Source organism: Camelus ferus, chromosome 4, assembly GCF_009834535.1.
Source record: "Camelus ferus isolate YT-003-E chromosome 4, BCGSAC_Cfer_1.0, whole genome shotgun sequence".
Lineage (NCBI taxonomy): Eukaryota > Metazoa > Chordata > Mammalia > Artiodactyla > Camelidae > Camelus > Camelus ferus.
Genome location: NC_045699.1, coordinates 12,185,600 through 12,209,281, shown reverse-complemented (window position 1 = coordinate 12,209,281; position 23,682 = coordinate 12,185,600). Strand labels below are relative to the sequence as shown.

The following is a 23,682-nucleotide window of genomic DNA, read 5'->3' as shown; positions in this document are numbered from 1 at the left end:
AGATGTCATAATCTCAGAAGCAAAAATACAATGTGTCACAAATAGTTCTCAGAAGTTTTTTTTTTTTTTTAACATTTTTCCTCTTATAATGAAGAATGCTAATTCTGCAACTATATTATATATATTTTGAAGGTTCAACCAACAGTCTTCTACATTTTCGTACCTCCCTGGGCCTAATGTATAGTGAGAGACACGTGTTTAGAACTCAAAACATACTTGCTGATTAAATTTCCCATTGTTTTCATTTCAGCCTTATCATTTGTTACTCAACAAGAGGAATGCCCTGCACTGAATCACTGTTAATATAACTGAATCTTATTTTCATACCTAGAAGTACCACCAAGAATTGGAGAGGCTTTGTCACTGAAACCCTATCCTCCTCCCACTGATCCTCTCGGGACCTGAAGTTCCCTCTCCAAAATCCTTTAGCTAGTAAGTGGGTCCTTATTACTTGCTTTCCAATCTGTTGCTCCTGGTACCTGTTTGATGACCACTGCCAGGCTCACCTAACTCTTCACAGACAAACCCTCACATTCTTCCCCATCTTACTCTTGAGCCTTCCTAGATCAACTACCCACTCTTCAAAGCCAGCCCTAGCTACACATTCTAACTGCATTGTTTATCTTGAATGCTGTCCCAAGGTTACATACTCTAAAAACTGGACAAGAGCAAAAGCCAAAAGAAGCTGTGAAGTATCTAAAGTGGTACACTCCTGTCTTAAGGGCCTTTGGATACAGGGGCAAGATATGGAGCCCAAATCTGAATGCTGATTCTGCACTACAATAGTCCAATGTGACAACATGGATTTGGTTAATAATCACCCGTAAAATAAAATCCTAGCACCACTAACTACATGTTCTATTCCAATACTCCCAACAGGACACTACTAAGTGATTTTGCATTAATTTGCAAAAAAAAAGTAAATGATACTTAAATTATGAGAATGGCATAACTGAACTCTACAAAGCAAACAAGACATACTCTACCATCATGTTCTGATTCTTTCATCTGTTGCTCTGAAAATATGCTTTTAAAAGTTTTTCAAAAGGATAGAAAGGAGAATACTCAACACAAACTATGTACCATGTATTTCACATATAATTTTTTCATTGCATCTTCACAATAACCTTGTAAGTTAGATGTTTATATACCTATCTTACAGTTAATGAATCTGAACCCAAGAGATTCAGCAGACTGCTGAAGTTCAACAGGGATGGTGGTAATTTTCACCTCACTGGGTTGTTGAGAAGAATAAACAGAACTGTGAGTTGAATCAGTATCAGCAGACACTGACTGAATCTCTCCCATGTGCTGCAAAAGGCTATCTGTGTTATCTCATTCAATGTGTTTAAAAGTGGGTAAAGGGGCATTCAGTATGAGTATTAGTATGGATCCAAGCCTTACACTGATTTTTGTTCCTCCAGGTTAGGATTAATGTCTTGTTCAGTTGCACTCTTAGTATCAGATAATGTTCCTGGTCCATGCAAGATGCTCAGGAGTAGTGTATTTACCAAAGGAAACATTATCATCTGGTGTTTTTAAAAGGTTACCTGGAAATATTTGGAGGACTTAAAATGTCTGTACTATTATCATAATATGATTTTATGTAACTTTCAGTGAAGGCAATATATTTGCATGTTGTTGCTACCAAAGAGAACATCTTCTCAAGTTACATGAGAGAACTTATAAACAATAGAAACCAGAGCTGACTTGCCAAAGTTCTTTTTTAAAATTGGTCACACATTTCTGTCTTCCTTAAAAATAATAAATGGCATAAACATATCTTTATGTGTCTAAGGAGTTTACTTCAATATCACAATAATTTCATTTTTGTAAAATTTCTGATCTGTATATTTGAGTTTGTCTTTTACTTTGACCATTTTTATTCTGTCAGCTGTCCCTTTCGGACACTGCCAGTACATCTGATTTTAAAAGAGTCTCTGCCTCTTTCTAATTTTCTGTAGTCTGGAAAATCAGATAATAGAACCAGTAGTATTTATGCTCATTATACGAGCAAATGTATAATGTGCAAAGACCCACATGAGATGTGATGTCTGTTCTTAAATTTCACAATCCTTTTAGGATCTTAGATTCTTAGTGGTCAAGGTAGCAAAATCAGTGACCTAAGGATAAATAAAAGATCAGTGTGTTTACAAAACTATGTGAGGACTATTAGAAAAATACAGCCTATGCTAACTTAAATATATTTCCCAATACCAAAAACTTAGTCTTGAAGTATAGAAAGGCTTTAAAAAGTCTGGATTATAGGCTGCTTGCTAAAAGTAAAGGATGCTACTAAGATTACACATCAGAATAGAGTGCAGTAGAGAAAAGACGGGAAACTGAAAAACTCCATGCCATGTAGTTAGAAAAATGTTCTTTCAATAAGAAGAAACCATGTTAAATATAGAACATTTCTAACAGGAAATTTCACTTCTCCCCTTGGGAATTAGTTCCTTTTCTATATGGGTATTTGAGAAAGGGTTTCAAGCTGGGTTGTGTTCCATGCGCATATATTTCTCCCAGCCTGGAGGACAGGTGAGGGTAAGTTAAGAAAAGATAAGTGATCAAGAACTCAACTTCACAATACAAACAGGGTTAAAAATGTCTAGAACCCCATGTCTCTTTTCCTCTTAAGTTCAATTTTATTAAGAATTAATTTTTTAAATTAATGAATTAAAAATATTAATGTCCAAAGGTTAAAAGTGCCTAAATATCACTGCAACGGCAACACGGTCCTAAACACCTGGTCACAAATCCACTCCTGCTTCTCCTTCCTCGTCATCATCATCAATCGCTTCTCTCTTTCAAGAGAAATCTACAGCTGGACAGAAATATTTGATTCACTTTATAACAACATAAAATGATAGAAGATAGTAGTGGAAATTGAAGTTGACTCTAAAGGAATACAAGTCAAAATAATGTTCCAGATGGGCATCTTGAAATGTATTACACAATATCGAGATGGTAAGACGATTCTTGATGCACCTTAGTTGGAGCCGAAAGTGCTATGCAGTCTTTCCACGACCTCAGTGTTCTCCCCCAACCATCCGTATCTCACTGCCAGTTATCTGGGGGATTTCTGCAAAATGGTGCCTTCCAGCCTTGTGGGGCATCTTACATTTTAAATTTATTTTTTCAAAGATAGTAACACATTTAGTGTCAAAGTACTCCCAACTAAGTTGAGAGCATGGCTTTTTCTCTTGATTAAAAATGACAATAAAATAAAGAAAAACTAAAATAAAATTTAAAAAAGAAATGTTATATTTTTAAAATATGCAAAGCAATTGCTTTAATGAATATAAAATATTTGGCACTGGTGTCCTGAGAAATAGTTCCCTATTTGTGAATTAGTGTTATTAGTTTTCCTTTGGGGTTGGGGTAGAGAGGTAGAGATGGCACAGGGATAGTTTATGAGAGTCTAATATAGACAGAGTTTAGAAAAAACACCAAGATCCAAAGAAAAGTGGTTGAAGTAGCAGTTCCTGATTGTATCTGTTCAAGATTTTCAGGCAAGAAACAGTAAATGGTATGAGATCCGTGACATCACAGAGACTGCAATGATTGTACTTATTTATCTTACCTAATTTTTTCAACTCTTTTTTAAGTTAGATCTCAGTGGTCCATTTTATTTATGAGGGAACTAATCCCCAAAGAGAATAAGTAACTTAGTCTAAGGTAACAAAGTCAAAACCAGTGGAGCCAGGAATTGAAGTGTGATCTGTCTGCTTCTAATAAATGAATGTATCTTTGCTTATAAATTTGTACATTACATGTTTATAAACTTATAAATGTATTTTTTCTTACAAAGTTATCCTTAATCTTATTACTAATCTTTATATTTATCTTTGCTTAACCTTAGTCTTAACCACGTTACCTTCTTATCATAGACCAGAGAAACTGAGTGGACTTCCCAGAGAACCTGACCTGACCCATGACTGCACAGGCAAAGAGAGAACAATTCCCTAGCTCCCACTGTTATTGTCAGAAGCCACGCCAGGGTCCCCAGGGTGATATTCTTCTTTCAGTGTAAATAGTTACAGATACATTGGTTCAAACAGTGTTTTAGGAATTAACTTAAAAAAAAACTAGCATCCTTATTTTCATTTCACGATCAATAAAAGGGCACTAACATTCATTATGCTCTAACCAACAAATCTTATACCTGAGTTTTCAATGGCCTCTCACTTTGAACAGAGATCAAGCGCACTTGGTATGTGAATGAAGACTATATATAGGCGAAAAAATGAGTTCAAGTTTTTGTCACCTTTCTCCTCAACCATTATTAGAGAGATCTAAAATTCAATCATTTATATATAAATGACTTTCTAAGTTTGTGCTCTTATTTATCGGAAGCGTGAAAGTTTATTAGAACTCCTGCTCAGACTCAGAATACTAATGCTGGAAATATCTTTAGGCATCCTTTGTTCTAATTATGTCTCCCCACTGCTCTATAGACAAATAAGTAGAGACTTGAGGAAGTAACATAGATTCACAGACTAACTTAAGGAGCAGAAATGAGTAGAAATGAACTTCTGTGTATTTTTTCAAAGGACCACGTGCTGTACTAACCATATACTGTACTAATACTGACCACATTTTTTTGGTCTAAAATTTGGAAAGTTGCCTCTCCTAGGATTTCTATGCCATCTCAGAAACATCTTAATGAGCAATACAATCCATTTGTTTTGACCTGAAATTCTGTAAGACAGCACATGTCTGCAAGTTGTGGAAACCACATGTAGAGCTGGATACTCTGGGTAGAGAAGCCTAGAGCTAGAAGATCACATTTTAGGTTGGGGAACCATAATGTTTCAGTTTGCTAGGACCATCCTACTTTATATTGCTACCTCCATGCAATAATTAATAACAGTATCAAGGATTTCTTGATTTGGACAATAAATTTTATGATCCACAAATTTTAGGATAAGGAAATATTACCTCTAGTCTTTGTCATAAGAGATTATAAGTCTTGCTTAAATACACAATAGTCCTTATTTAAAGGCAAATGCCATTACAGAGTAGAGCTTAATTGTTACTTTGAATTTAATGTGAAGGAAATTATCAAATTCTTTTTCTCTGAAATCTAAAATATAATTCATTTATTAAGGGGGTAAGATGGCAGAGCAAAAGAATACTGGAATACAAGGCAAAAAGAACATTAAAAGAAAAAATTAAAAAAAAAAGGATGAAAAGTGAAAATGAGGAAACCATTCACTTGTCTTCCAATTTTGCCTATGGATAATCTAGGTTATAAGTATATAAATACTTTGTTTCTACTGAGAAAATAATAAAGTTACAGGAAGTAAATAGATGGGATTTAGCCTAGGCAGTTAGGAGAGAATGGTCTGTAGAAAGATCATTTGAGCTGCCATAAATGAAAAATCACAGACTTTTACTTGAAGTTACAAAGACAAATACGTGTGTGTGTGTACTTTGCTTATGTGCAGTTTTGTGAAAAAACGCACTTGATATGGCTTCAGTGAAGGGGAGGAAGCCAAGACGAGCTATCAAAGAGTTTTATAATTTATTTATAAAAGTGAAAGAAAGGAAATATATAGTGATTTAATGAAATTAGGGTAAGTCTATGTTAGCTGTTTTAACTGCATGTACTTGGCAGGAAAAAATCTCAATGGAACTTGTAAATTTAAAGCACCTCGAATTCACTCCTTCCTTTCATCATAAAGATCATTGCTTTTTGTTTATTTGAAGTTACAGGAAATGAACTTGTTTTTTTCTGTGTACTTCACATTATGCCTCCATAAAGAGAGAATCCATCAGTGATATAGTATAAAGAATGTTGCTGTGAATTTTCCAGATCAATAAAACTTGCTAGGATTTTCTGAATTCTTCAAGACTAAACATTTCCCTAACACTTAGGGTCAGGGAGAAGGTGTCTTTCTGTCCAGGGAAACCTGTTTCACTTCATAATCCTAGTAGTCCATGACATGAACCCTGATTTCATAATACAATGTTTAGATTTTTTTCTTGTAATTAAATAAGTAAAGGAATTCTATATACCACGGAACCTAAGCTTTAGAGTAATTGGCACAAATTCTATTCCAATGTTATAATATAATTACCTCTTTATCTTTCTTTTCTTCTACCAGACAAATAATAATAATATAATCAGAAGGTCTTTTCTATGTTTACATTTCTTGAAAAATAAACATGCATTAATATAAAATAACTTAACATTATGTTACAGTTGTTTGATAAATGGGCATTCATATGTTTTTTTAAATAACTCCCACTAACAGATGCTTTTATTTGCTAGTACCTCGAGTGATTTTTGTTTCTGAAGCATACATTAAACATACAGTTCACTTTATGTAAAACTAACTACAAGTGTTCCTGTTTTGAATGCCATGTGTGTAGGAGAAATCCATAAATGACATCTGGGTTATAATCTTGGGGAAAATAAACATGCCTAAATGAACAGATCACAATCTCCATATTTCCTCTCAATTTTCTGTACTCTTTTGTTAAATAAATGCTTTTAAAAATTCTTGGTGAAGGTCATCATGAGCTTTTTATTTTTAGGGTGAGAGATGTGGCTATAGAAAATTAATAGCTCACTTCCTTAAGACTTTCAGCAGAGTATTGATTTCACTATAATTGTCACTTAAATTTCAAATTTTCTTTTTTTATTAAATCTAGCAGAAGGTATAAATAAATTTTTGTAAATACCTCTACAACATGTGGGTATTACTTAACTGTTGGAATAGTGCTACAAATTGATTAAACATTACTAAAATGATTGCTTATACAGAATTAACTCCAAACTAACTCTGTTGCTAAGACACAGAGACAAAATAGGTAGAATTGATTTACTAATAAAAATAGTTTAGCAAAGGGGACTATATTCAATATCTTATAATAACGCAGAATGAAAAAAATGAAAATGAATATATTATATATATTATACTGCTATATTATTATATATATATTATATATATAACTGAATATATATATATAATATATATATAACTGAATCACTGTGCTGTGCACCAGAAACTAACACAACACTGGAAATCAACTATACTTCAATTAAACAAATAACTTAGACTCTTAATCTCAGCATTTTCTCCCTTCAATCATATATTAGAGTAGCAAACAATGTAGAAGGAACCATGTTGACATGAAGACCTTACTGATTCTGCCTTCCCTATGATGACAGTTTTAAAACATATTTTTCAGGCATTGGAATTCTACTGTATCAATGCTGAAATCACATCCAAAACAAACCATAATTCCTTAAATACCATAATGTGCACTCACTCCTTCAAAGGTGAGATTATATCGCTATTCTATGTTTAAACAAAGAAATGATTAAAATCAGAAAATTAGAATAAAATAAAGTAAGCAATACTGTTGTTTTATATCATTACTTTTAATGAGTAGAGATTGGCTGATTTACTAAATTTTTTTAAGACTAATTTAACAGGGTCCTTACTGGCATCATATAATATAAATAAAAGTTATATAGCACATTAGTCTTTTCCTTTGAAATGGCAATACTGTGTTATATTCAAAAAGCATTTGAGTCAAAGCATAAAAATAATATTCAAGAAGATGGTCTACTAAGAAGCCTTAAGCCCTATTCTTCCACGGCAGGGGGTGGGTAGGGGGGAGGTGAAAAACACAAGTATACATTAGTTTATGAAAATAAACTTTGTGAATAACTTTATGAAAACTCTGGAAACCAGTCAATGAGCCACAGCAACCAAGCAAATGCCTAATCAAGAAAAGGCACATTCAAAATGGTAGGAAATTTTGTGATGATTTTACTCACCCTCGCCCCATTCCCTCACCTGCACAGCGTTGCACAGTCAGGAGGAAGTGGCCCAATTCCTAGTTCCCTTCCTTGGGTCAGAATGAGCAGACTAGGATATATTTGCAGAGTTTTAACCTTGAGCTCTGACAAGGAACTGGTTTCTGTATCACCTGACTCAAAGCTTAAATTGGAAAGAGCAGCATAGTTTAGATTTCAGGCTGGAAGCCATGTAAAGAGTGGCAGGCGTGTAAAACAGGAAAAATACAGATCCGCAGAGGCCTGGGGGTAATGTATAACAGGTACCAGGGATAACAGGTAACAGGTACAAAGAAAATGCGATAGAATATCTAAGACACTGAAGACACTGAGAAGAAGCTGGAGTAAGTCTCTACAGCAAATTAAGACTTTAAAGTGACATCAGTGAGCTGTTGAACTAGGAAGCTCCAGGCTCTTATTCTGTTCCAGAAATATTAAGGGAACAACTATAGATTGACTAGATAGCTTTGGGGGAGCTCTGGAGACAAATAAAAGACCTACAGTGTGCACGGGCTATTGTAGGAAAGAAAGTATACACAAATGCCCAGACAGGGCACATGCCCAGAAAAGGTCTGAGAAGCCTGCACCTTTGTACTGGGCTTGTTAGTGATGGTCTTCTCCTGCACATAGCCAGTCTGTAAAGACTGGGAAAATGGCTTCCTTTTCAAATGCCCACTTTTTAACAAAAGATCACAGGCACTGAAAGAAACAGAAATATGGCCCATTAAAAGGAACAAAGTGAATCTCTGGAAATTGTTCCTGAAGGAACACATGCACCAGACTTACTAGAAAAGACCTTAAAACAGCTATCTTAAATATGATGAAGCTAAGGAAAACACGGACAAAGAACAAAAGGAAAAAAAGTGACATATGAACAGATGAGAATATTTTTAAAAAGAGATAGAAATGATTTTAAAAGACCAAAGTAGAAATTCTAGAGCTGACAAATGTAATATATGAATTGAAATATTTACTATGGGATTCAACAACAGCTTCGAACAGGCAGGAAAAAAAAAATCAGTGAACTGGAAGACAGGTTATTCAAAATTCCTGAGTCTAACAAGCCAAAAGAAAAACAAGAATGAAGAAAGGTGAAGGGACTTAAGGGACAAATATTTGTGTGTTTAGACCAAAATGCACATAATGGAAGTCTCAAAAGGAGAAGAGAGAATGGGGTAAAGAGAGTATTTGAAGAAATAATGACTGAAAAATTCCCAAATTTGAGAAAAGACATGGATCTGCAAATCTAAGAAGCTCAACAAACTCCAAGTAGGTTAATTTAACCACACTGAGAAAAATTATAATCAAACTGCTGAAAGCCGAAAACAAAGAAAGAATCTTGAATGCAGCAAAGAAAATCAACTTATTACATATGCTGAATTTCATTAAACTATCAGCATATTTATCAGCAGTAGCCTTGTCAGACAGAAGGCGGTAAGAGGAAGTATTTAAAGTTCTGAAATAAAAACAAATTTAAAAAAAAGCTGTCAACCCAAATATGATATTTGGCAAAAGTACCCTTAAAAATGAGGGGGAAATTAAGGCATTACCAGACAAACAAATGCTGAGAGAGTTCATCACTACTAGATCTTCCCTACAAGAAATGTTAAAAGGAGTTCTTTCAATTGAATCAAAAACATGCTAGACAGTAATTCAAAGTCATCTGAAAATAGAAAATTCTTTAGAGAAAGTAAATACATGGACAAATATAAGTAACATTATTATTGTAATTTTGATTTATAACTTTACCTTTTATTTTCTACAGGATTTAAAGGACAAATTCACAAAAATAAATATAAGCCTATGTCACAAACTACATCTCTGTGTAGTTTGTGACATCAATAACATAAAGGGGGAAGGGTGAAGCTATAAAAGAATAGAATGCTCGTGTGTAGATTGACATTGGTATATGGAAAAGTTACGGAGACGGATGGTGGTCACAGTTGCATAACAATGTGAATGCACTGGATACCACAAAACTGTACACTTAAAAATGGTTTAAATGGTAAATTTTATATAATATATTTTTTACTACAGTGAAAATACAGTTAGATCTAGGTAGGTTCCTTTTCTCTTAGTTTTATCGGGATATGACATACATTACTGAATAAGTTTGTGTACAGCATAATGACTTGACTTACACATATTGTGAAATGATTACCATAATAAGTTTAGTTGATATCCATCATCCCATATAGATACAAAAAATATTTTTTCCTTGTGATGAAAACTCTTATGATCTACTTTCTTAATAGCTTTCAAATATACCACAAAGCGGTGTTAACCACAGTCATCCTGCTGTACATTGTATTCTGAGGACTTATTTGTCTTGTAATTGGATGTTTGTAGTTTTGATCAGCTCCATTCTATTCCCTTGCCTCCCTCCTCTGGTAGCCACAAATCTGATCTAGTTAATTTCTGATAATCTGGTTTCATTTTGCAAAAGCATGCCACTTGACAACACAGTATCAGATTATGCACTTCCAAGTTGTCTCAATAACGTATCAGGCAAGCTCTCACACTGTTTAGAAACTAATAGTGCTGGAGGCAAATGAGCCATTACACAGCACTGGAGGAAATGCCTGGGAGAGAGATGGAGCTGTCACACACGCTGCACGGGTGAAAGCCCCAGGTCCCTCTGTCAAAACCATGCTGCTCTCCTGGATCATTTTCATGCCTCCTGCCCATGTGCCATCCCTAGTTCCAAATGGCTGGACAAACAGTTTTCCCAGTGTAGAAATGGAGTGTGCAATCACTCTCATGCAATAAACTCTAATCATCACCATTTACCTGTGATTCTGTCATAAGATTTGTTTGTACCGAATGAAACAAGACAAAATGGATAGATTGTAATGCATTAACTAGGTAATGGGAAAGTAAAAATTGAGCAAAATTGATAAGTTGAAATATGTTTTACCAGCAGATCATTTTTAGTAGAAAGAATATCCTGGATGTTAAAATTTTAATCTTATATCTTAAAACAGGTTTATTAAAAAATGGAGGGAGCAGGAAAGGAGAAATAACATATGCAACCAACAATGAAAAATTACAACATAAAAGTATGTTAGTGCTGGTTTTTAAACTATTATTCTTAATAGTCATAAAACACACGTAACACAAAAATTATCACTTCAATCATTTTTAAGTTCAGTGGCATTAACTACAGTCACATTGTTGTGCAACCACCACCACCATTCACCTGCAGGACTCTTTTCATCTTGGAAATCTCAAACCCTATACCCATTCAACAATAACTTCTCATTTGCCTGGCTAATGCTCTCTTTAGTTGAGAAGCAAGGCTAGAAGTTCTCCATTTTTATTGAGTATAGTTGATGTACAATATTATATAAGTTACAGGTATACAATTTTTAAAGGTTATAATACACTTACAGTTATTATAAAATATTGGCTATATTCCCTGTGTTGTACAATACATCCTTGTAGCATATTTTATACATAATAATTTGCACCTCGTAATCCTTTACCTTTACTTTGCCCCTTGCCCCTTCCCTGTCCCTACTGGTAACCACTACTTTGCTCTCTATATCTGTGAGTCTTTCTTTTTTGTTACATTCACTAGTTTGTTGTATTTTTTAGATTCCACGTATAAGTGATACCATATATGTCTTTCTATTTCTGACTTATTTCACCCTAGCATATACCTTCCAAGTCCCACAAGTCCATCCTAAGGGGCGGCTCTGGGGCTAGTTCTGGCTCTCTGCTGGGTAGAGGCAAGGTCCAGAAGACTGTTGTCCACCCACTAGTGGGTGACGCCAGGTCCTGGGGTTAGTGTCAGACTACTGGCAGGCAAAGCCATGTCCTGGAGTCTGTTTGCAGGGCCCAGGGACTCCAGAGCTGGTGTTAGATCACTGGTGGGAGAAGGCAGTTGGGTACACTGTCTGGGATGTCCTGAAGCTTGTGTTTGCCTGCTAGTGGGCAGGATAGGTCTGGCCTGCTGTGGACAGGCTGGGTTCACAGCCTGCAGGATTGTGCTTTTTTCACCTCTGATGTTTGCCTCCTGGTGGGTGAGGCAGGTTCAGAATTTAAAGAAGGCTTCCTGAGGGTAGGACCAGGGCCCAGGGGATTATGGGGCTCATGTCTGCTCACTGGTGGATGGAGCTTGGTCTTCAGGCCTCTGGCAGGCAGGGCCATGCACAGAGGCAGCTTTGGGCTCAGGAAGTCTTTAGGCAGCCTGACTACTGATGGGTGGGGCTGTGTCCCTGCCAGTGAGTCGCTTGGCCTGAGGCATCCCAGCACTGGTGCTCACAGCTATTGGATGGGCACATGTCTTGGTGCTAAGGAGCTAGTGGGAAGGTTTCACAATGGTGCCTACCACAGTACCAGTGTTCATTTGGTAGAAGGAGCTCCCTAGAATGGCTACAACCAGTGACTATGTCACCAGGGTAAGCTGCAGCCACCCCCTTCCTCTCCAGGAGACTCTCCAAGTCCAGCAGGTAGGTGTGGCTCAGGCTCCTATCAAATTACTGCTTTTGCCCTGGGTCCTGGGACATGTGAGATTTTGTGTGCATCCTTTGAGAGTGAAGTCTCTATTTCTCCTGAAATTAAGCCCCACTGGCCTTCAAAGTCAAATGCTCTAGGGATTTGTCTTCCTGGTGCAGGACCCCCAGGCTGGGGAGCCTGGCGTGAGGCTCAGAACTCTTACTCCTGTGGGTGAACCTCTGCAATATGTTCATTCTTCCGTTTGTGGGTCACTCACCCAGGGGTATGGGACTTGACAATATTGGGAGCTTACCTCTCCGAGCCAACTTGTGGTTCCTTATGTCTTTAGTTGTAGATTTTTGCTGGTAAGTTCCAGTCTTTTCATCAATGATTCTGCAAATAGGTGTGACTTTGGTGTGCTTGTGAGAGGAGCTGAGCTCAGGGTCCTTCTACTCCACCAACTTGGCCCATCTCTCAATAAGTCGAATTTTTAATGAATGAGATTGCCAGGCTTGCACTTACTTAGTTATATGTTTCATATAATTTTTCATTATCTAATTTAAAAGTGAATTTTAGATCCCTTTAGACTGAATGTTCATTTCATGGAGATGGTAATAAGGTTACCACTTTTCTAAGTGATTTCCCTACATTTCCATTTGTCTTTTAATTTGGGGGTACCTAAGGAATTGTTGATCTGCATAGCAACATCCCTCTTATCAGTCATCATGGAGATGTTAATAAAAATCACAATGAGATACTACAACACACCTATCAGACTGATAAAATAAAAATCCCTGATCATTACCACATGTTGGTAAAGATGTGAAACAACTGTAACTCTTAGACTGTGCCAGTGGGAATGTGAATTAGCACAGCTAGTTTGGGGAAGTGACAGGATCTACCACAAATGAAAATATAAGCCACATAAAAGTAACTGTACATCCAACAGAAATGTACACATACATGCCCCAAAAGACATGTAAAAACGTAAGAGCTACAAATTGGTCTTGATAAAATAGTATATAGCATTGAAAGATAAATTACTACTACACATAGAAGTCTCTTGTGAGTAATATTGAGAAGAAGGGGCCACACAACAAAACAAGTACAAATGCTATTATTCCATTTACATAAAACACAAAGAAAGGTGAAATAGTTCACAGTATTTTAATTTAGGAAAGTTATTACCTTATGGAGGTTTGGGATTTATGACTTAGGAAAAAAAACAGCACCTTCAGTTATATTGGTTATGTTCTATTTCTTAATCTGAATTGTTATTACACTTGCTTGTGGATTTTGTGATAATTTATTGAGCTGTCCACTTATTACTTGTGCACTGCTCTTAATTACATTTCAATAAAAATCTTTAATTAATCAGTGATATCTGATTATTTTATATGTCAGACAGTATAGATGAAATTAAAATAGAAAAATAAAAATCACTTAATAATTCCACTGGTGCACTACCCAAGTATTTTTTTTCCTTTACATGTATGTTCATACATGGACGATGACTCAGGATTGATAGTTTTTCTAAGTTAACAGAAATTATTAAAATTGTTAAAGGAAAATAAGAAAACCTGAACAGATCAAGCTTCTATAGTCTAGAAGCATGAAATGTTAAAAAAAACAAAAAGAAAAAACCCCACCAGATTCAAAATAATCTTTTATATTGATTTACTACTATATTTTCCTGAGTTTTAAAGAGATTTCCTATCTTAGCAAGTAAATTCTTCAGTGATTAAAAAAAAGTGTTTTTCATTTCTTTCTTGAGCAAGACTTTTTTTCCCTTGTGATTCTTCGATTAGGGCTTCTTGTTTAATTTATTATTTTTCTCTTTTTTCACGAATAATTACCTACATGTTTGATTTGTTTTCCAAACTGGTTATTTTTTTTTCTCTTATAATTTTCATTTGTCCTTATCTTCTGCATTCTAGGAGTGTTTCTTCAGTTTGCTTTCCGCAAGTCTGATTATATTAGTTGTTGCCTCCAAAAGCAGATTTAATACTTCTGTTAGATTTTCTGTTTCCTTTCAATCCTTTGCATTTCAACTTTATCAATCTAAATGGCTTTTACTTCTAACTTTATCAACATAAATATAAGGATAAAGAACAATTCTCTAAAATATTTTTCTGGGTTTTGTATGAACTCATTGTTCTATACCTGCTTTACCTCCGAGGCTTTCATTTCCCATGTCAGAGTAACCTTTATCCTGATCGTGTTTGGCTTTGATTGTGTTGTTGCCATTGTTTGTTTCTAGATCTGAGAGTATGATAAAATCTATTGAAGGGTAGTATTTTTTAACAGACAAGTCAGAAGACTGACCCTTAGCCTTTGGTCCTAATGATAACATGGGTTTTAGTAGAAAGCCTCTAAGTTTCACAGTTGAAGATTAAATTGTGGACAACCTCAGACCTAAATTCCAATGAGTATCAGGCATTCAAATAAAGCACCTCTGCTAGAATGTTGGTGGACCATCGTCTCTCCACACTGGTTCTCTGATGGTCTCATAGAGTTTAACACACACACACACAGACACACACACACACACACACACACACACACAGAGTACTACTGTCACTGTTTCCATTATTACCACACCTGCGATACCCATTGGGACTCTCTCTCTCCCCTTGGTTACAGTATATTTCCCTAAGTCTTTCCTCCTTTCTACCCTTCTCAGAGTGGGCAAGAAAGGTAATCCTCAAATGTATACAGATATAAAGGCATTGATGGAAGACAGGTGCCATGGTATGGCTGCTTAACTTTCTGAGTGATACAAATCTTAGATCTCCAAGTTAGGAGGCAGCAAGTAAGTGAGGAGCACGGTCTCTTTATATCACTTAAGGCCACGGGTTTGCTCTACTTCAGACTGAATTTCAGTTTAGCAATGTGGAGCCTTCCCAGAAGCTAATAATAGTTTGGCTGAAAGTCTCAGTTTTGAATTTTGTCATAAATTTTCATCTTTCTCCATGCCCTTATAGCCATTTAAAACTGCATCAAGCACTGTTAAGCTGTAGAACTTCAAAACAACAACTCTGTCTGACATCTTAAACTATGATTAAAAAACCATCCCATCAGCATCATTTAGAGGAAAATTCAATCTTCCTCTAATATTTACTCACAACCAAAAGTTATTCCTGAACATCTGTGCGGTATTACTTTGGCACAGATGGAAAAATAGTTATTAATAACATTGCAAATGTAAATATTGGATCCATTTCAGTAGAACTGAGAAAGCCACAAAACTATCCTACAAAGTAAAATTTCATTGCTGACTCAGTGTGCATTTTACTTTGCATCAAAAGTGCTGCAATTTTTTGGTAGTTTTTAAAACAAAGGAGTAACATTTATTTTCAGGCTTTTTCAGTGTAGTGGGGAGATGAATTCATTCTCATTTCATAACTGGCCAAGATCCACTTTTATCTCTTAGGATTATACACAGTCTATACACTGCTTGAGAAATGACAAGGCCCAGCCTTCTAAACACAACTTAAATTATCTTTTCAAAGAATAAACAAAATGAAAAAAGAAGTGGAAGAAAAAAAAATCTTAAGAATATCTCTCAACAATATACCACATGTCAAATTTTTTAATTCTTTTTTTATAAACAAGTTTAAAAGAAATCATTCTTATAAATGATTCAACTTTTTAAAAAAAGTTGGTACCTTTTTTTGTGTCAATTGCTACATATAACTCTTTTAAGATGTTTTATCATTTTCAGTTGTGTTGCAGTGGTTGCATGTGAACAATTTGAAATTCGATCTTCTTGTTGCTTAGATTATAAAATTGGCTTCTTACTGTATGTTCAGGCAGTATGGAGCAATGTGAAAAGACCTGGACTGGAAAATGGAAGGTCTAGGACTGAGTATTAGATCTGCCTCATAGTAGCTCCTTGATGCTATGGTTTACTGTCTAGTTTACTGGCTAGTGTTAGTCTGCACATGCTGACTGGTCTGCACCATGAGGAGTATGGAAATGGACAGAAAGCATTAGAAACTTTTATAGCCATTTGGTAGAGTAATTGTACGTCTGTAAAATAATGACAAGTAGTAATAAATATGTGGGTTTGTGTATTTTGTTTCTGTCTTTTAATCTTTCCATTTCTCTAGTATTTAATTTTTACCAATTTTATAAAAAACGTTCAGTCTTTAATGGATTAAAATGAATTAACAGTAAACTGACCCTTAACCACAGAGTGTGAGAAGCACTGAGCTGTGTCTAGAGAGTCAGTTAACCTGTTGGGACCTCAATTCCTCCATTTGTAAAAATACAGAAACAATCCCTATTTTGTCTTCCATGGAGATTATGTGACTACCAAACAAAATTACTTATTCATAAATTATTTGTAAACTATAAGACTTCATATAAGCATATGGTGGTTATATTCTAGGTAATAATCAATTGGGAATTAGTATGGCACCTCGACTAAAAGAAGCTTGGCGTTTATAAGATACCCGATAAATGTTTGTTGACTTTATGAGTAAATACAAGAACAGAAACTCTGGCATCAGACAGAACTGCACTGAAACAGCTGTCTCAGGGAGCAGTGTGTGATTTTAAGTAGTCACGTAACCTTTTAATAACACAGTTTCTCCATCTGTAAAATGAGAGTAATAATAGCTTCTAGCTTGAAGGGTTGTGAATATTCAATAAAATAACACAGTAAAGTATTTAGTATTTAGTACTCAGTACATGCAACATATTCGATAAATATTAGTCATATCTTTCAGTTCTTTTTCTATGCTACAGAAACGGTTTGACAGTTCATATGCAATTTCTTACTTAATTATTAAGCAAACATAACAAGGCAACTACCAAAATCTCCATTTTAAAATTAGGAAACTGAAACTGAAAGAATTAAGCAACTTTCACAAAGCCATATGGCTACTTGATTTTATCCATGTCTGTCCACAACAGAATCGGTGACTTTTCCCACCTAATACCACCTCCCTAAAGAATTCTAAGTAATGAGAATACATTTCATAGACTTCATTTTAGAAGTATGTTCATTTTTGTTTGTGAACTATGAGGACTTTTTGCATGAGAAATAGTATCAACAGATTTAATAACACACAGAAGAAATACTCATGAATCATCTTTTTCACTTACCAGTTTGACTCGTTGGTGTCCTCATGCTGGTGGTGGCCACTTTCAGTGTTCTGCTCCAAGCCTCTTTTCATAACGCAGTTTCAAGGCTGTCAAAAAATGTAAAAAGAAAAAAATGATGCTTGCTTCTGGAAAGATTTCCATATATTAATGACCAGAATAATAATAATTCAAATTTACATAGCATGTTTTACATAGCTTTTAAAGAAACACAATAGGAACTGACCCACTTCATGTCTGGGGTTTTGCACTTGAAAGCAAGTATGTTTTATCTTGGAATTTTCAGAACATGACAAAGTATCTATCACCCAGGCTGTCATTAAATTACTTTTCTTTTTTTATTAAATAGATGAAAGAATGAAACTCATGTTCCAATACATTCATATATTTGATGATTTTCAACCTTCCACTCCAGGAGGCAAAATGGCATTTTGTTATAATATAGTTGCTTGCAGAGAAGAAGAAAACAGACCTGAAGGAGAAAGTTTTTGCTGTGCCTATATAAGCCTGACATTTCAAAGGTTAAAAATTTGACAGTGAAATCAACATGCAAATCACAGATTATTCCTTGTGGTTTCAGTATTTAATAATTATTAGATGAACCTGAAAATATATTATCAAAAATGGTTATGATCTATTTACACAGGAATATCTATTTACACAATCAGTTCAAAGCTTGAATTTACTTTAGGAGTAACTATAAAGTTGAAAACAGAAAATGAAATGTTCTTTTCAGAATTAGAATGTCTTTTGAGGAATCTCCATACTGTTTTCCATGATGGCTGCACCAAACTACATTCCTAACAGTGTAGGAGGGTTCCCTTTTCTCCACATCCTGTCCAGCATTTATTGTTTGTGGACTTTTGAATCATGGCCATTCTGACTGGTGTGAGGTGATATTTTATTGTAATTTTGATATGCATTTCTTTGGTAATTAGAATATCTTTTCCATTGTCCTAATGACTCTTCCTTCTTATGCTGCTTCCTGACTCTACTCAACTCTCCTTCACAATCCACAGAAAAAGAGAAGGATAAAGGAGAGAAAGGTCAGTTGACAAAAAAGAGTAAATTCTATTCTAGGATAGTCTGAATTAACTCAAAATAAGTGTAATGAGGTGAAATACTTTCTTAAAATGATCAATGTCAATCACTTTCCTTCATACCTCATACTTTTTTTCACTAGATTGCCTCCTTGACATTATTGGACCTGTGTGTCCAATAATACAAATCATATCATGTCACAATCATAATAGTGATGATTATATTTTGCTGCTAATAATGTACCTGGAACTGTTCTTATCATTTTATAGGAATTATCTAATTTAATATTTACAATTGCCCTATAAGGTAGGTATTCTTAACCTCCTTATGTTTAAAGATGAGAAAGCTGAGGCTCAGTTTTAGTAAATTATTAAAGATCCACTACTAGTAACCAATAGAGTAGAATTTGAACCTTTTCTAAAATCCATTCTCTAAATCACCAAGGTATCTACTACATTCCAAACCTAATCCAAACTGGAACTCTTAATTTCCTGACGTACCTTTCTAGGTCTTTCTATTGCTTAGGAAATTGACATATTTGCTCTATACTCAAGACAGGAACATGGGGATCTCTCTTAATAATTTCCTTTTGCATGATAATTGTGCACCCTAAATATAGATAAATCCATACAGCGCTCTTCCTTCATCAGTTGAAGCCGCCATCATCTATGACCTAGAGTATAGCAAAAGCTGTCTACAGTTCTCACTGAACTCACTCTTGCCCCATTCTATAATCCATTGCTCACACTCTAGCATGGGTAGACTTTTTATAGCATAATTCATCATTTTACTACTCTGCTTAAAACTCTTCACTGGCTTTCTACTGCACTTGGAAAGAAATCCGATTATCTTACCAAGACCTACAAGCTCTAACATGAACTGGCTACAGCATACCTCTCAAATATTACCTTAAACAGTTCCTCATTTTTTATTGGGGTCTCGCATACTCGTCCCCTAATAAGCCATGGTCTTCAGCCTCTAAGGAGATTGCTTTTTAGGAAATCAAGCCTAGAATGCTCTATGACTAGATCCTTTTCATGCCTCAGGTCCAAAAGCCACTTTCTCAAGGAGCTTTATCCTGATGCCCCAAAGTGTTGTCCTTCCCATCACAATCTATAATCATATTTTGACTGTATTTGTTTGGTTACTACATTTCTTTACTGGAATGTGGGATCCATGTGGACAGAAATCCAGCTACTAATATGTAGCTCTCAAAAATTTCTCCTTAATGAATGTATGGATGAATGAACAGATGTTAAAGTATATTCAAACTAATTATTTTTCCTTATACTTACTCATTCCCCAAAGGAAGAAATCTTGCATTTAAAGAATTGGTAAATAGAAAACGATAGAAAAAATAATTTTTTTGTACTCATTCATGTATGTATACTTGCTCTTTTGAGATATTAAAACAATTTCCATTATAAAAACTAAAATAGATTTATTAATTTTTTTCCTAACAAGAAACATAGTGAAGACCACAACTGTATCCATTAGTTTACGTTATTTTCTGAAAGGGTCCCAGCCATAACACTCTCAGTGTGGCATTCAGTGGGCAATACTGATATATATACACTATTAATTTTGGATGTGAGCATGGACTTTCGTGAGTATGCACAGGCCAGGGTTAAATATTTAGAAACTTTTACTCATGTCTGATCTGTAATTCTGGTCAGTAACAAGCCAAAAGGGAAACTAGTAACTTTCAAACAGCACTGGCACTGAAGTCAGCTTGTACAATGAGGCACAAGATGCAAGTACAAGGGTAAAAATGACAATAGTTTAAACTTCAGATCAAAGAAAAGAGAAAAATAAATTGTATATAAAAGTACGTATTTGGGGTGAAGCAGTGTTCAATACTGAAAGGGAAAGTATTGCTGGCAGGAAGAATCCAAGAATTTTAATACCCTTGGGTTAATACTAGAATATCTGACCACCTCCTAACTGGCATCTTAGATTCCAGCCTCTTTCCTCTTCAACCTATTCCTGAAATGTTTCCATACTTTCTAGCCAAAGGTCTTACATCATTTTAATTAAAAATTTTTTTAATATCCAAACTGTTATGTCAGGCCTTGAAGTTCTTCTATAATCCACAATGTGAAAGAGGGGAGATGGACTTTCCAAAGAAACAAAGGTCTTGATAGCTATGACTCCCATCTCCTTGCCCCTATTATTGCATCAGCAACGGTCTTGCTCCTTTCCCTACACCAAGTCCTTCATCAATTTTACCAGATTAAGTTCTGTAACTCAAAGCTAGAATCCTGTCAATTCTTTTTCAAAATGTTTCTAAGGCTCCTTTTTCCCTCTAGAATATAGGGGGAGAATGGAGCTGAATTTCTAAACCCTTAGTCTGGGTTCAAAGACTTCAGCGGTCTTTAATTCACCTTTTCAGACTCATTTCTACAAATGCATAATGCAGGCGTGCACTGAAAACTGCCAAGAGCTTCACATCCATGAGTAATTTCATTCTTAAAAGTCAGTCTGTGAAATGAGGCTGTTGAAACACAGAGATGTTATAACTACCCTGAGGCTTTATTAAGCTAATATATAGTGGAAACCAGGTTTGAATCTTCTACCGCCAGAGTTTATACTTGCCAACAACTTCTTTGTCCTCTGAACTATATGATTAGTCATTTTTTTGAATACCTTCTTTCTCTAAATACAGACTTGTGTCTTTATTTCTGTTCAGAAGAGTGTTCGTCATAGTGTTTTTATTTCCATGTATTTATTATCTTCCAAGGCCCAAAACAAATGCTAAATTTTTCTGTTACTTTCATTTGGTAATGCCCTCTCCTTTCTCTGTATAAGTTATTATTTTATTTTTCTTACAGCATTTTCTATTTACTACCATTTTTAAGTTACTCATGTTTCAAACATTTCTCTTGTTCTTGTATAAGGTCTTCTTGGGCTAGAGCCATAGTTTGGTTTATCTGCATAGTCACTCAGTCTGGCTCAATGCCTTGTGCATGGTAGGTGTCAAATAAAGGAGAAAAGGAGCTCCCTCTCCCTTCTTTTTCTTTTTTCTTTTTTCTTTTTTTTTTAATCTACGAGATAGTGAAGGGTTGGACAGAGAGTGCAGGCCCATCAGAGGTTCTAAAGATGAGTTAGACATAGTTTAAGAAAGATTTTTACCTAGCCCACTCTGCTCTCTTCCAAGATAATTAATTCTCTTATCCTGTGGTGGCTTCCTAAATTACAGATACATTATGTAAGAAAGATTAACCAGCTTCAAATACTGGCTTTGCATTTCAAAACCTAAGAATTGCCAAGCATCCAAATCTCCTTTGAGCTACACAAGTTTAGGACACGTAGATTCATTTAATATAAAACAACTTTTCTTAGAATTAAGATTGTTTCTCTTTAAATCTATTATCACCAGTTATCTAACTATCCACTATCGTAGAGAACAATACTGCTATCCCTATCGCCAAAGCAATGGACTGACTGTTGCTAAAGTGCTTTTCTGTGTACTGAAGGCATTTTGGAAATAGTTCTCAGATCAAACTAAATGAGTTTCAGTATAAATAAAGAACCTGAGACATTGCAGATGGCACTTAGCAAGATATTGGTGTGACAGCTAGGAAGATGCAGCGTGACCCCTCTGCAATTGAAGTTTTGTATTGAGTGTAGGGTCTAATAAAATGAGTTCCATCATGGAACTTGTGTGTTCAATGAAATCTGAATTAAACCTAAATATGAGCTTTGATTGCTGCTTTGGTGAAATTGAAAAAAAAAGATAAAAGACAAACCATAATGAGAATGATAGTTTGAGTCATATTTAAACTTCAAAATAACTGTTACATATGTACTTTCTATTCTAACCAAGGTGAGAAGTGAAATACTATTCCTATTATATATGCTGCCTCGCAGTGAACATTATTTCAACTACCCTGGAACATGACTGACTTTATTTATTTTAAAACCTCTGGCACATTTTACAGTCTGAATCATTTTCTAACACTTTCAAAGCTGTAGTTCATTAAATTACATTTGTTTTATATAAGCCACTCTAAATATCTACTGTTGACCTACAAAGAATGGAGGGGACAAGAGTTTATTTTAAATACACCCTACTTCCCTCATGTAGATCAATACAGACAGCCTCCTGAGGATGTCTATTATTTCACTGTTGTAGGAAAAGCTTCACACACCGGTGAGTTAGGTAGGGGTGAAGAGGACACCTCAAGACAACAGGCTACACGCTCTCTACAGGGCAATGAATCAGGGGTTCCAGTGTCAGCAGTGGCTTCTAACAGCATTACCTTTCCTAAAAAGCTCTTCACCTGAGTGTGCTGAGTGAGAACTGCTGAATGAGGTTTGGTAGTCACCTATTTGGATATAGCTTAGTGAGAGATAATCACACAATCTTCAGGTCATAAGTGACGCAGGGCATCTAGGTTATCTCCCACTCAGTCTGGGGATGGATACTGGCTCCAAAGCAGCTCCACTGGCATCAACAAGGGAGCTGAAAAAACAACTTCAACTATTGGATAAGCATATTTATATGTAGTGGAAACCAGCCTCCTTGTACCTGTCACACACATTGGTCCAAGTTTTGCCCTCTAGAGATATTCAGAAAATATAGAACCTTAGTTTCACATGGCAGCTCTTCAAATAATTGAAGGAAGTTATCATTGGCCTGAAAGGATGTGGGACATCTTTCAGACTCAACATCACCACTTTCTTGCACATAAAATGACAGACACATTCCTCACATGACATGTTTCCAGACATTTCACGAGTCTGGTCACCTTCTTTTGGATGAACTTCCATTTGTCAATGTCTCCTTTTAAAATATCTTGAACATCCTATGACATTTCTGAAGCGTCAAGCAGAAATGGAACACCCTGAGAATAACAGTAAACTTCTCTAGTCTGTGAAGAGTGATAAGGCCTAAACTTAAATAAAATTTCCACTTCTCAAAAGTAGACAGAGAAAGAACTTACTGTTAGAATATTAATGGATCAAAAATTCAACTCTAAGCTGAGTGGTGTCACAGAGAGGTATCTGAGAGAGTATTGCCCATAATGTGTTGTCTGCAACCCACAGGCAGCCTCACTCAGTTGTCTGCATTGTGTTAAATCTTTGTCAGAGAAAGGACCTCGGTCATGACTCCCCTTAGCCAGCTAAGTAAGCTTGGACAAGTCACTAACACACATGGTTTTCAGTGTATTCAATACTGTAATGGTGATTTTGTTTGTCCCATTTGATCTGATCGTGAGGTTCCCAGATATTTGGCTAGCCATTATTTTGTGGAGTGTCTGTGAGGGTATTTCAGG

General features: G+C 35.5%; 1 protein-coding gene across 1 annotated transcript in view; it reads right to left on the bottom strand.

Moving 5' to 3' along the window:
- Nucleotides 1-23,682, bottom strand: part of LINGO2 (leucine rich repeat and Ig domain containing 2) — a 1,050,366-nt gene that overhangs the window by 443,078 nt on the left and 583,606 nt on the right. Inside the window, exon 4 of the mRNA XM_032479097.1 lies at nt 17,366-17,451. The gene's annotated coding sequence lies outside the window, so the exon portion shown is untranslated. The remainder of the gene's footprint in view (nt 1-17,365; nt 17,452-23,682) is intronic.